At 46.0% G+C, this 14,977-nt stretch overlaps 1 pseudogene; it reads right to left on the reverse strand.

Annotated features, from left to right (window-relative positions):
* Positions 1-2,422: 2,422 nt before the first annotated feature.
* LOC111955973 (tyrosinase-like) lies at positions 2,423-6,941 on the reverse strand (annotated as a pseudogene).
* Between the last annotated feature and the right edge of the window lie 8,036 nt (positions 6,942-14,977).

Consider the following 14,977-nt stretch of genomic DNA (forward strand, 5'->3'; position numbering starts at 1 on the left):
GAGGTATTTGGGAACATTGTGGCTAAGTCAAGGGCCTGTACAGAGATATAGATAGACAGAGATTAGCATAAGGCTCCAAGCAAAGACACCATGAAACAACACTCTAACTTGTTTTATGMGAGTTTGAGCCTCTGTGACATTAGTTTAAGTTCAAATTTAAATTCAAGTACAATTTGAACTGGCCCACACGTTGATGTGATACATACAGATGTACAATCTTAATTTGATCAATCTTTTGTTGCTGAGAATTTTCCTGCWAAGCAGGAAATGCAAACTTTGACATTTCAAATTTCAACCTTTACAAAAATGTCCATTAATTATAATCCAAATAATAATGAAKATMTCCTGTTCCTGCATTATTATTTTACTGCTATAGKAAACTGGCTCAAATTAAGATCCTACATCTGTAAGGGCCCTGTACATGTTGGCAGGTGTGACAGATAGGCAATGAATTGTCTGGGTGGTAGTTAAAAGGTTAAGGCTTGGCTGTAGGCTAGGGTTGCAGTGCTAAGAGTTAGCTGTATAGTTGCTGGGGCTAAACGGTGTGCTCGTTGGGGCTAAACAGTGTGCTCATTGAGGTAAATGGGGCTAAACAGCGTGGTACTTGGGGTAGTTGGGGCTAAACAGTGTGGTAGTTGGGACTAAACAGTGTGGTAGTTGGGACTAAATAGTGTGGTAGTAGGGGTAGTTAGGACTAAACAGTGTGGTAGTTGGAGTAGTTGGGACTAAACAGTGGGGTAGTAGGAGTAGTTGGGACTAAGCAGTGTGGTAGTTGYGGTAGTTGGGACTAAACCGTGTGGTAGTTGGGGAGGTTGGGGGTAAACAGTGGTGGTGTTGGACTCAAACAGAGTGTGTAGTTGGGGTAGTGGGGCTAAAACAGTGTGGTAGTTGGGACTAAACAGTGTGGTAGTTGGTGGCTAACAAGTGGGTATTGGGGTAGTTGGGACTAAAACGTGTGGTAGTTGGGACTAAACAGTGTGGTAGTTGGGGTAGTTGGGACAAACAGTGTGGTAGTTGGGATACTAAAACTAGTGTGGTAGTTGGGGCTAAACAGTGTGGTAGTTGGGTAGTTGGGACTAAACAGTGTGGTAGTTGGGGTAGTTGGGACTAAACAGTGTGGTAGTTGGGACTAAACAGTGTGGTAGTTGGGGTAGTTTGGGACTAAAACAGTGTGGTAGTTGGGGTAGTTGTGGAATAAACAGTGTGGTCAGTTGGGAACTAAACAGTGTGGTAGTTGGGGCTAAAACCGTGTGGTAGTTGGGGTCTAAACCGTGTGGTAGTTGGGCTAAACAGTGGTGGTTAATTGGGGTAGTTGGGACTAAACAGTGTGGTAGTTGGGGTAGTTGGGACTAAACAGTGTGGTAAGTTGGGGTAGTTGGGACTAACAGTGTGTAGTTGGGACTAAACACTGTGGTAGTTGGGGCTAAACCGTGTGGTAGTTGGGGTAGTTGGGGCTAAACCGTGTGGTAGTTTGGGGCTAAACAGTGTGGTAGTTGGGATCAAACAGCGTGGTAGTTGGGGCTAAAATGACCGTGTGTTCTAGTTGGGGTAGTTGGGGCTAAACAGTGGTGGTAGTTGGGGCTAAACAGTGTGGTAGTTGGGGCTAACCAGTGGTGGTAAGTTGGGCTAAACCGTGTGGTAGTTGGGGCTAAACGGTGTGGTATTTGGGGAAGTGTGGGGTATGTGTGGGTAGTTGGGGCTAAACAGTGTGGTAGTTGGGGCTAAACCGTGTGGTTAGTTGGGGCTAAACAGTGTGGTAGTTTGGCGGCTAAGTGTGGTAGTTGGGGCTAAACAGTGTGGTAGTTGGGGCTAAATCGTGTGGTAGTTGGGGGCTAAACAGTGTGGTAGTTGGGGCTAAACAGTGTGGTAGTTGGGGCCTAAAACCGTGTGGTAGTTGGGGTAGTTGGGCTAAAAAGTGTGGTAGTTGGGGCTAAACAGTGTGAGTTGGGCTACCGTGTGGTAGTTGGGGCTAAACAGTGTGGTAAGTTGGGGGCTAAACCGTGTGGTAGTTGGAGCTAAACTAGTGTGGTAGTTGGGCTAAACCGTGTGGTAGTTGGGGCTAAAACGTGTGTAGTTGGGACTAAACAGTGGAGTTGGGGCTAACAGTGGGGTATTGGGGTAGTTGGGACTAAACAGTGTGGAAGTTGGGCTAAACAGTGTGGTAGTTGGGGATATCACTATCATGCTGATGATGAGAGGTTCCTCTCTGGTAGGTGGAACGCTGAACTCTTCTCTGCGCGTTGCCATGGCCACGCACCCAACACACCCAGGTCATAGTCGCAGCTACTGCAGCCACAGTCATGGTAACCAGCGCCCCCAGGACCAACGCCCCTAGAACCAGGGCCACGCCTCCATCATCAGTTCCAGGTAAGGACTGAGTACCTCCGAATCCTCTGATCTGGAGGGGAGGAGCAAGGGATGAGAGGAGAGGAAGAATGGAGGAGGGGAGGGGAAGAGAGGGGAGGAGAGGAGAAGAAGAGGGGAGAGGGAGGAGACCTTTAAAATCATTCAGCCATTCATTCACGATTAAACATGCATATTACTAAATTAGTCAGTCAAACAACACACACCCACACTGACACACACACAGTACTTACCTGAGTTGAGCATGTAGGAGTATTGGTACCCCAGGCTTTGCTGAAGGTAAAGTATTCTATGTTTCTGTGTAGAGGTATGAAGGGCACCATGTGGTATCGCCTGTTGTGGCCAATGGGAGCATTGAATTCTGGGGAGTGGGTCTGCTCTGGGAGCATGTCTCCTCAACCACTGCTCATAGATACTGAAAACAGAGAGAGACAGAGAGATAGAGAGAGAGGGAGAAGAAGAGTGTGTTTTGGGAGAGAGAGAGAGAGAAAGAGAGAGAGAGAGAGGAGAGAGGAGATGAGAGAGAGAGAGAGAGAGAGAGAGAGAGAGGAGAGAAGAGAGACGAGAGAGAGAGAGAAGAGAGAGAGAAGAGAGGAGAGAAGAAGAGAGAAGAGAGAAGAGGAGAGGAAGGAGAGTAGGAGAGGGAGAGAGAGAGAGAGAGGGGGGAGAGGTGTGTGTGTGCTAACCTGTCTACGTAGGCGTGGTGCAGTAGGAAATAGGGTCGTTAGCTGACCCCTGGACTGAAGACATGGAGCCGTTCATGAAGATATGAAGAGAGGCGTGCATCCCAATCACCTACTGTTACCCCAGGCCTGTCTGAGGGTTCCCAAAACCTAAAGGTCAGGGGTTAGATGACATCCCCATCACCTTCCTACTGTTACAAGGTATGTCTAGAGTTCCCAAATCTAGAGGTCAGGGTTAGAGGTTAGAATGTCATCCCCATCACCACACTGTTACTCAGGCTGTCACAGGGCTGCCGAAACCTAGAGGTCAGTGGTTAGAAGTCAGGGGTTAGAGGTCAGAATAACAACAACCAGAGTTAGGGTTAGAACAACGCTCTCTAGAGTGTTCTAGAACTACTGACTTTCTAGAGGTCTAGAACTAATAACACAAACACACACACATACACCCCTACTTACCTTCTAGTGTGTTTCTGAAGCTGAAGTTAGCGGAGCGGTCCATGGCTCCCGTGTCGTAGTCACGGAGACTGACCGTGAACTCCACCTCTGCTGCCGTCGGCAACCGCGCAACCAAGTTATGGTCGTGGTTGCCAGGGTTACGCAGCAACGGCCCCTCGTCGTTACCGTCACAACAGAACCCCCCTCACACTGTAGTCTTCCGCCCGCGAACACATCACCTACACACACACAACACACACACACACACCACACACACCACACACACACACACACACACACCACACACACACACACACACCACACACACACACACACACACACACACACACACCACAACACAACACACACACACACACACACACACCACACACACACACACACACAAACAAGTATTGAATCAGGACGACTGCATGCCACATGATTGTGTTAGCCTGCTAAGCTAAAGCCTAGGCCTAAGCATTGAAGTAACTGTTCAGTAAAAATCTCACTTTAAATTCCGTTAACTCATACCCAAGTTGTTGTTGACTCATTGTATACTCGTACTTGTGGCCAAAGCATAAACTGGTGAAAAAACACATACATGTTTGAGGTGGGTTTTTGTATCAACCKAAAAAATGCTTGCTATTTCCTCGTAGAGGATGACGTCATCCTCCTGAGGGTGAGCTGGCCAATCAGCGGTCTACTCGCATTAATATTTGTAATGACTGGTTACGCCCACACCATTCTGTTGTTGGGGTACGTAAGCCCACACCATCCCAATACATTCACACACATGCACACACACACACAGTATAAAAGCCATATGAGTCACTTTAATTTGACTCAGAGTTAGAGAAAGCAGTAGTGATGGAGTTATGTAGAAGGTAATACATCTGATAATGATGATAATGATTATCTATGAGCTTCTTTTACTGAAATAGCAGCATCATCTCTGGTTGAACCTGAATCCGCTTTTAGAAAGTCTCTTCTCTTCCTCACAACTTTCTTTCCCCTCTGAATTATTGGGTTGTATAACCCAGAGAGWGAGAGGGAGAGGGAGAGTGTGTGTGTGTGCTAATCACAGAACATGGCCTCTGGCAGAAACATAAGGTTGTCAGACATTCTCCTGATCACCACCCTCCTCCACCCCTCTTCTCTCCTCTTTTCTCCCCTCCTTCCCTCTCCTCTCTCCTCACTTCCTCTCCTCACCACACTCTCTTCTCCTCTCCTCTCCTCATCTCCTCTCCCCAGTCCTCTCCTGTCTTCTCCTCTCTCCTCTCATCTCCTCTCCCATGTCCTCTCCTGTCCTCTCCTCTCATCTCCTCTCCCCAGTCCTCTCCTGTCTTCTCCTCTCATCTCCTCTCCCGAGTCCTCTCCTCTCCCCTCTCCTCTCCTCCTCTCCCCAGTCCTCTCCTGTCCTCTCCTCTCTCCCCAGTCCTCTCCTCTCCTGTCTTCTCCTCTCATCTCCTCTCCCGAGTCCTCTCCTCTCTCCTCCTCTCATCTCCTCTCCCCAGTCCTCTCCTGTCCTCTCCTCTCTCCCCAGTCCTCTCCTCTCCTGTCTTCTCCTCTCATCTCCTCTCCCGAGTCCTCTCCTCTCTCCTCCTCTCATCTCCTCTCCCCAGTCCTCTCCTGTCCTCTCCTCTCTCCCCAGTCCTCTCCTCTCCCGAGTCCTCTCCTGTCCTCTCCTCTCTCCTCCTCTCATCTCCTCTCCCCAGTCCTCTCCTCTCTCCTCCTCTCCCCAGCCCTCTCCTGTCCTCTCCTCTCTCCTCCTCTCATCTCCTCTCCCCAGTCCTCTCCTGTCCTCCACCCCTCCTCCCTCCTATCGAGGTTACAGCAGAGCTCAACAATGATAGTATATCATCACAGTATTCATTCAAGTCAATCACATGAAAAGTAATAAAGAAAAGTTCAATTATGAAAATGTCTCTTCACGTTTTGTGAGTTGAGAAGCGTACACTGTGTGGTTGATTACATCTCTATAGTCTCTTCTCCTTGACCAAGTCAAGGGCCTGTACAGAGAGTATAGATAGACAGAGATTAGCATAGAGCTCCAAGCAAAGACACCATGAAACAACACTCTAACTTGTTTTCTGGGAGTTTGAGCCTCTGTGTCATTAGTTTAAGTTCAAGTTAAACATTTWGTTCAATTTGAACTGGCACACGTGTTGATGTGATACATACAGATGTAGGCTCTTAATTTGATCACTCTTTTGTTGCTGTTCATGTAGCAGTTTGGACTACTGTGACTATTCGTACAGTATATGATAAAAACCTGTACAGTGGARTCCTCCTCTCCAGACCTCCTGTAACCATTCATTAAAATGCAACACTTTGGAGACTATTGTGAACTTCTAAGAACAATGTCAAGGTGACAGTGAGAGTGAGATGAAGGGAGGAGAAAAGAGGAGGAGGAGTGAAGAGAAATGAGAGAGGAAGATGATGGAAGAGACAGGAAGAGGATGAAAGGTGTCTCACCCTCCAAGAAGAGAACACTGAAGCAGGGCTGATGAGGTTGGGGTCTCGCGGGCTCTGGGCGCCCATCAGGTCGTCGGTGCAGATGTCACAGCCCTGCGCGTCCCGCCAGTCCCAGTACGGGATGGAGAACTCYAAGTCCCCGGTCAGTTTTCGGATCTCGCGCTCCCAGTGTAGCAGGTACACACGGTGCCACGGCAGAAAGGCGGGAGCCCAGTGGGCGAAGTCCACATCGGTCCAGACATTCCCCGGTCCACCGAGAAGAGCATTCCTCGAGACATAGTAGTGCATCCACACAAACARGTCATAGGTCGAGACGTCAGAGAACAGCGGAGTGCTCCCGTTATTCATCTCCCGGTAGGTCCCGGTGGCTATGACGTAATCCTGGCTAACGGTGTGRTTGGCCAGGTTGAGGTAAGAGATGAGTTTCCGCCGTTCCGCTGCCGACAGGTGAAACACGTTCCGCCGCACGGACTCTCTCCTCTCCTCGCAGTTAMCCCCAAACACTCCGAACTGGCACTCTCCGCAGTTGAACCCCATGTAGTTGGAGGCGCACTGGCAGGTCCGGTTATAAAATACCAGAGGCCACCTCTCTCTGTCGTCCAAGCCGGAGAAGGGGTAATTCAGCCCGTTGGGGAGATCCGATACCTCCACGTCCCGGCAGAACCCCCTGCCAGAGCTGGCCCCGCAGGCCGAACCATCCCCTTCCCAGACCGGGCAGCACTCTTTAGAGAGCAGGGCCTCCGTTGTGGCGCAGAGCCTGGGAAACTGCTGCTGGGAGAACCGCACACACTGGAGGAAAAACACACCGTGGATGAGCAAGAGCCGCATCGCAACACATCACACCTGTCCCGTCCCGTCCTGTCACACACACCAGCCCGGTGATGTGCCTAGATAGTCATGGAGAGAGGAGTTGGTAAGTAGAAGTGAGAGAAGGGGAAACACATGTACCTAGTAGTCCAGCCATATCAGAGTCCCCGCGGCTCCGACTCGACTTCTCCTCCCTCACCCGCCCTCCCCCTCTCTGGCACGGCGGTCACATGCCTCATGACCGGTGGTGAGTTTGGTTCATGGGCGGCTGGTTCCCTGAASACACACACACCGATGGTCTTTCTCACACTAACCAACAGATCTAATTTATTTAATTACACTTCAGGTTTCAAGGGGTGAATAAATGTAGAGAATAAGCATACACATTGTTTTTTGTTTTTTTTATCACAAAAGCACTTGCCTACAGGTTTCAGTGAAGGCAATTGAAATGTGACTATAAAAAGAATGGCATTTTGGTTTCTTAAAGTTTCTTTAAATCATAAAAGATGAGTTTTTCTGATACTGTGCTTCACTGCAAGTTTTACAACCACAGAGTTGTGTTGTCGTTATGAAAATGTTTTCACGCTTCTCCTTTTATAATCCGTTCTGGTATTTCCCTGCATAAAGGTTGAGCAGCCAGGCGAAGACAGGATCTCGCATAGCATAGATTAGACAGCATTACAGCCAGGCGTCTAGCCTAGGTCATACACTGTGATTTATAGAAAAGATTAGCCTACATTTTCATTTTTTTGTGGTTTTTGATTGCTTAGGTTTCGGTTCTACATGTTTGAGTTTACAAAAAATTGGCTAGTCTATAACCCAGATTTTCCAATTTTCCCCTCAGACAAAAGAGTCTCAGTTCAGAAGGCAAGTTGTTATCATAGAGAGAAATAGAAGGACAATCATCTGGACAAGGATAATCATTTATGATTCATGATGGTGAATAAATCAGAAATMAATGTCTCCGCACAACATTATCACACTTGAGTTACTTATTTGTTTTTTTCAGACACCTTGTGTGAAGAAAAAAAATCTCTCTTAATACAATATCGTTGAAGAATGATTCGTATATTTTTTGGCCTAATAATAAATGCCGCTCTCTTACAAAAAGGCTTTCATTTTTAATGTGCTGTCTAGGAAAACAAAATACACCGAAAACTCCAATCAAAACTTAATTTCTTCTAATTCCACKCACTGTGACCCACAGGCAAAGCAATCATTTCATTTTAGTCATTTTTCTAAACCCCTCGCCTGTAAATTCCTAGTTAAAGCCAAGTACAGGTTTTTACCACTGATGTACATAGCCTATATGTGTCGATAGCAGGATTATATTGACCCACCCGCCACAGCACGAGGCGCCGCCACATATACAGAGCATTCGGAAAGTWTTCAGACCCCTTGACTTTTTCCACATGTTGTTAAATTCAATTGATTGGACATGATTTGGAAAGGCACACACGTGTCTATATAAGGTCCCACAGTTGACAGTGCATGTCGGAGCAAAAACCAAGGCATGAGGACAAGGCGTCCATAGAGGGCTGCAACAGGATTGTACCAAAACATTTCTGCAGCATTGAAGGTCCCCAAGAACACTGTGGTCTCCATTATTCTTAAATGGAAGCCGTTTGGAACCAGCAAGACTCTRTCTAGAGCTGGCRGTSCTGCCAAACTGGGAGGTGACCAAGAAATCGATGGTCACTCTGACAGAGCTCCAGAGTTCTTCTGTGGAGATGGGAGAACCTTCCAGAAGGACAACCATCTCTGCAGCACTCGCACAATGGCAGGCCTTTATGGTAGAGTGCCAGACGGAAGTCACTCCTCAGGAGGGCACTAACAGCCCGCTTAGAGTTTGCTAAAATGCACTTAAGGACTTTCAGACCATGAGAAACAAGATTCTCTGGTCTGATGAATCCAAATTGAACTCTTTGGCCTGAATGCCAAGAGTCACGTCTGAGGAAACCTGGCACCATCCCTACGGTGAAGCATGGTGGTGGCAGCATCATGCTGTGGGGATGTTTTTTCAGCAGCAAGGACTGGGACTAGTCAGGATCAGAGAAAGATGATACGGAAGCAGCGAAGTACAGAGAGCTCCTTGATGAAAACCTGCTCCAGAGGCTCAGGACCTCAGACTGGGGCGAAGTTCACCTTCCAACAGGACAATGACCCTAAGCAAGGGTCTGAATAATTATGTAATTGTCATATTTTTAATACATTTGCAAAAGAAAATCAACTGTTTTTGCTTTGTCATTATGGGGTTATTGTGTGTTGCTTGATGAGGGAAAAAAACTATTTAATACATTTTAGAATAAGGCTGTAATGTAACAAAATGTGGAAAAAGTCAAGGGGTCTGAATACTTTCAGAATGTACTGTACCTCTCTCTGCCATCACAGGACCATCACGTGACCACAGAGAGAAAGAGAGTCATCTGCTCGAGATAACACTAAATGCCTTTATTGTCCAAACCCTGTCTATGCACAATGGTACAGGCTATATATATAAACTCCTGCACTTGGTAACATTTAAAGATGAACTGAGTCATAACAGTTGAGTTCAGGGGCGTCATGCACCCCKAAAATCTGAGGGGGGACTAAGTGTGAGGCTGGAGGGTGGTTTGCTGTCTGGAATTTGGAGAATTACACTGGAAATAGCTGATTCCTGCACTCTAGAGCCATAATCATTATTCTTAATTCTATGTAAAACAAAATGTTTAGATTTTTCTGCCTATCTAAGCATGACTCTTGAGCTATCTGTATCCTGACTGGTGTCTCTTTTTTTAAAGAAACAAAAAATGCTTCTCTGCATCTCTGCTAAAATCTAGGTAAAAGATTGAAAGYATTGTGAGTCTTATTCAGTACATTTAGTTATTGCTTGCTTTTCTAAAGTCTACCAACCTTGCCAGCAGGCATGCCAGGTAAAAAATAGTTAAATAGCTACTCTTGTTTGATAACCTGAAATGGCTTCTTGGTAGCTAGTTATGAGGTTGGGAGATAGGTTCCCAATCTGTACTAGCTAAAGCCAACTTTGCTAAAATTGCTACGTGGCTAGTAGTAGGCCTATTACAGAGAAACATTTGTTTGAGGCGGCACATGCCCTTGTGCCCCCTGTGGGCATGATGCCTCTGGGTGAGTTTACAAAAGGGACATGTAAAACTCATTGAACCATTGACCAGATTTTGGTTTAAGGCCTCAATCTGAGGTGGAAGTCTTTTTATAGAAAGCAATGGATGAAKTAGACACCTTCTGGGACACATACATTCTATTTGACTCCCAGCGAAATGAATAGCTTTTTAACAGTAAAAAAAKCACTGTTATTTATTTATTTAGGTCTATTTGAAATTTTGCACAATGGAATCTKTTGAGATGCACCATCTCGTTTTCAAGTGTCCYAATGAAAGAGAAAAAAACTATACTTAGTAGACACCGTATGTCAACTATTGTCTAATAATTATAACAATGAAATAATAATAATTAAAAACACACACACTTTACAGGACTACGCTTGCTTAACGAGTACCACTTCCCCCTGATTCTGTTCATACCGAGACTTGACCTCTGACTCGCAAACACACGTGACCTCCCTCCTGAAGTGTTCSAACCCACCGTGCGATTGAAAAAGGCCTTCTTCAATTGCTCAACAGAAAGTGTTGTTGTTGTGCAGTAGGCCTGATTTCMAKCCCAGTCTGTTATATTGGTGCAGTGACCTCTGAGTATGAGGTCAAAGGGAGGTGAAATGTAACTGAGGGGGTTTGATGAACCATGCTTTTGGAGATGAGTAACCTTGCTGGAGATTGAAGACCTGTGTTAGCTTCCTGCACTCATCCCTATGGGCTTTAGCTAAATGGACTAACACAGTCTTGTGACATGAAGGAGACTTGTTTGGAACCCAGTCAGTCACAAGAGCAAGATTAAATAGGCGGTGGAARGACTATCCTTAGAAGAGCTATGACAGGGCTATTCAACTACTGAACAAAAATATAAACGCAACATGTAAAGTGTTGGTCTCATGTTTCATGAGCTGAAATAAAAGATCCCAGAAAGTTTCCATACGCACAAAAAGTGTATTTCTCTKAATATTTTGGCACAAATGTGTTTACATCCCTGTTAGTGAGCATTTCTCCTTTGCCAAGATAATCCATCCACCTGACAGGTYTGGCATATCAAGAAGCTGATTAAACAGCATGATCATTACACAGGTGCACKTTGTGCTGGGGACAATAAAAGYCCACTCTAAATGCCACAGATGTCTCAAGTTTTGAGGGAGTGTGAATTGGCATGCTGACTGCAGGAATGTCCACCAGAGCTGTTGCCAGAGAATTGAATGTTAATTGCTCTACCATATACCACCTCCAACGTCGTTTTAGAGAATTTGGCAGTATGTCCAACCTGTCTTACAACTGCAGACCACGTGTAACCACGCCAGACCTCCACATCCGGCTTCTTCACCTGAGGGATKGTCCGAGARCAGCCACCTGGACAGCTGATGAAACTGTGGGTTTGCACAACCGTTGGATTTCMGCACAAACTGTCAGAAACCGTCTCAGGGAAGCTCAGAGAACACTAGAGAAGTGTGCTCTTCACGGATGAATCCCGGTTTCAACTGTACCAGGCAGATGGCAGTCAGCATGTATGGCGTCGTGTGGGCGAGCGGTTTACTGATGTCAACATTGTGAATAGAGTGCCCCATAGTGGTGGTGGGGTTATGGTATGGGCAGGCATAAGCTACAGGCAATGAACACAATTGCATTTTATTGATGATAATTTGGATGCACAGAGATACCGTGGCGAGATACTAAGGCCCATTGTCGTGCCATTCATCCACCGCCATCACCTCATGTTTCGGCATGATAATGCATGGCCCCATTTCGCAAGGATCTGTACACAATTCCTGGAAGCTGAAAATGTCCCCGTTTTCCATGGCCTCATCAGACATGTCACCCATTGAGAATGTTTTTGATGCTCTGGATTGACTTCTTCGACAGCGTGTTCCAGTTCCCTACAATATACATTAACTTCGCACAGCCATTGTGCACAGCAATTGAAGAGGAGTCGGACAACATTCCACAGGCCACAATCGAAGCAGTCTGATCAAGCTCTCTGGCAGAAACATAAGCTAGTCACACAGTCTTCTGATCACCACCCTCCTCTCACCCTTCTCTCCTCTCACTTCCTCTCCTCTCCCCACCCCTCTCTTCTTCTCTCCCCAGTCCTCTCCTCTCCATTCCCTCTTCTCCTGATGCCTCTCGTCTCCTCTCTTCTCCTCCTCTCACTCTATGTGAAGGAGATGGGTTCAGCTGCATGAGGCAATTCAAATCAAATCAAAGTTTATTTGTCATGTGCGCCGAATACAACAGATGTAGACCTTACAGTGAAATCCTTACTTACAGGCTCTAACAATAGTGCAAGAAGGTATTAGGTGAACAATAGGTAGGTAAAGAAATAAAACAACAGTAAAAAAGCCTGTTCAGGAGTCTTATGGCTTGGGGGTAAAAACTGTTGAGAAGCGTTTTTGTACTAGACTTGGCACTTCGGTACGCTTGCATGCGGTAGTAGAGAGAACAGTCTATGACTGGGGTGGCTGGGGTCTTTGACAATTTTTAGGCCTTCCTCTGACACCGCCTGGTGTAGAGTCCTGGATGGCAGGCAGCTTAGCCCCAGTGATGTACTGGGCGTACACCACTACCCTCTGTAGTGCCTTGCGGTCAGAGGCCGAGCAATTGCCGTACCAGGCAATGCAACAGTCAGGATGCTCTCGATGTTGCAGCTGTAGAACCTTTTGAGGATCTCAGGACCATACCAAATCTTTTTAGTTTCCTGAGCGGGAATAGGCTTAGTCGTGTCCTCTTCACGACTGTCTTGGTGTGTTTGGACCATTCTAGTTTTTGTTGATGTGGAACCAAGGAACTTGAAGCTCTCAACTGCTCCACTACAGCCCCGTCGATGAGAATGGGGGCGTGCTCAGGCCTACCCTGTTGTGTCGTCTGCAAACTTAATGATGGTGTTGGAGTCGTGCCTGGCCATGCAGTCGTGGGTGAACAGGGAGTACAGGAGAGGACTGAGCACGCACCCCTGGGGAGCTCCAGTGTTGAGGATCAGCGTGTGGCAGATGTGTGCTATACCCTCACAACCTGGGGGCGGCCCGTCAGGAAGTCCAGGATCCAGATGCAGAGTGAGGTGTTTAGTCCAGGATCCTTAGCTTAGTGATGAGCTTTGAGGGTACTATGGTGTTGAACGCTGAGCTGTAGTCAATGAATAGCACTCTCACATAAGTGTTCCTTTTGTCCGGTGGGAAAGGCAGTGTGGAGTACAATAGAGATTGCATAATCTGTGGATCTGTTTGGGCGGTATGCAATTGTCTAGGGTTTCTGGGATAATGGTGTTGATGTGAGCCATTACCAACCATTCAAAGCACTTCATGGTCCGGACGTGAGTGATACGGGTCTGTAGTCATTTAGGCAGGTTGCTTTGTGTTTCTTGGCACAGGGACTATGGTGGTCTGCTTGAAACATGTTGGTATTCAAGACTCAATCAGGGACATGTTGAAAATGTGGTGAAGACACTGCCAGTTGGTCAGCACATGCCTGGAGCACACGTCCTGGTAATCCTCTGGCCCGCAGCCTTGTGTATGTTGACCTGTTAAAGGTCTCATCACGTCGGCTACGGAGATCGTGATGAACAGTCATCGGAACAGCTGATGCTCTCAGTGATGCTCAGTGTTGCTTGCCTGCGAGCTGCATAGATGTGATTTAGCTCATCTGGTAGGCTCGTGTCCTGCAGTCGCGGCTGTGCTTCCCTTTGTAGTCTGTAATAGTTTGCAAGCCCTGCCACATAAGACGAGCTCGGAGCCGGTGTAGTATGATTCAATCTTAGCCTTGTATTGACGCTTTGCTTGTTTGATGGTTCGTCACAGGGCATAGCAGGATTTCTTGTAAGCTTCCGGGCTAGGTCCCGCATCTTGAAAAGTGGCAGCTCTACCCTTTAGCTCAGTGCGAATGTTGCTGTAATTCATGGCTTCTGGTTGGGGTATTTACGTACACTCACTGTGGGGACACCAGCTACTGACTGGATACTATGTAAGTACAGTCACTGTGGGGACACAGATACTGACTGGTTTTCTGATCCACGTCCATACTTTTTTTAAAGGTACTGTATCTGTGACCAACAGATGCATATCTGTATTCCCAGTCATGTGAAATCCATAGATTAGGGCCTAATTTATTTATTTAAATTAACTGATTACTTATATGAATTGTAACTCAGTAAAATATTTGAAATTGTTGCATGTTGCCTTTATATTTTTGTTCAGTATCTACACTATATATTAGAGGTCGACCGATTATGATTTTTCAACGCCGATACCGATTATTGGGGGCAAAAAAAGCCGATACCGATTAATCGGCCAATTTTTTAAAATGTATTTGTAATAATGACAATTACAACAATACTGAATGAACACTTATTTTAACTTAATATATACATAAATAAAATCATTTAGCCTCAAATAAATAATGAAACATGTTCAATTTGGTTTAAATAATGCAAAAACAAAGTGTTGGAGAAGAAAGTAAAAAGTGCAATATGTGCCATGTAAGAAAGCTAACGTTATAAGTTCTTGCTCAGAAATGAGAACATATGAAAGCTGGTGGTTCCTTTTAACATGAGTCTTCAATATTCCCAGGTAAGAAGTTTTAGGTTGTAGTTATTATAGGAAAATAGGACTATTTCTCTCTATACCATTTGTATTTCATATACCTTTGACTATTGGATGTTCTTATAGGCACTTTAGTATTGCCAGTGTAACAGTATAGCTTCCGTCCCTCTCCTRGCTCCTACCTGGGCTCGAACCAGGAACACATCYACAACAGCCACCCTCGAAGCAGAGTTACCCATGCAGAGCAAGGGGAACAACTACTCCAAGTCTCAGAGCGAGTGACGTTTGAAAAAAAAATAATAATACCGATTTCCAATTGTTATGAAAACTTGAAATCGGCCATTCCGATTAATCAGTCGACCTCTACTGTATATATAAAAGTATGTGGACGCCCTTCATATTAGTAGATTRGGCTATTTCAACCACACCCATTGCTGACAGGAGTATAAAATCGAGCACACAGCCATGCAATCTCCATAGACAAACATTGYAAGTAGAATGGCCTTACTGAAGAACTCAGTGACTTTTCCAACAAGTCAGTTCGTCAAATTTCTGCCCTGCTAGA

Source organism: Salvelinus sp. IW2-2015, linkage group LG31, assembly GCF_002910315.2.
Source record: "Salvelinus sp. IW2-2015 linkage group LG31, ASM291031v2, whole genome shotgun sequence".
NCBI classification, from domain to species: Eukaryota; Metazoa; Chordata; class Actinopteri; order Salmoniformes; family Salmonidae; genus Salvelinus; species Salvelinus sp. IW2-2015.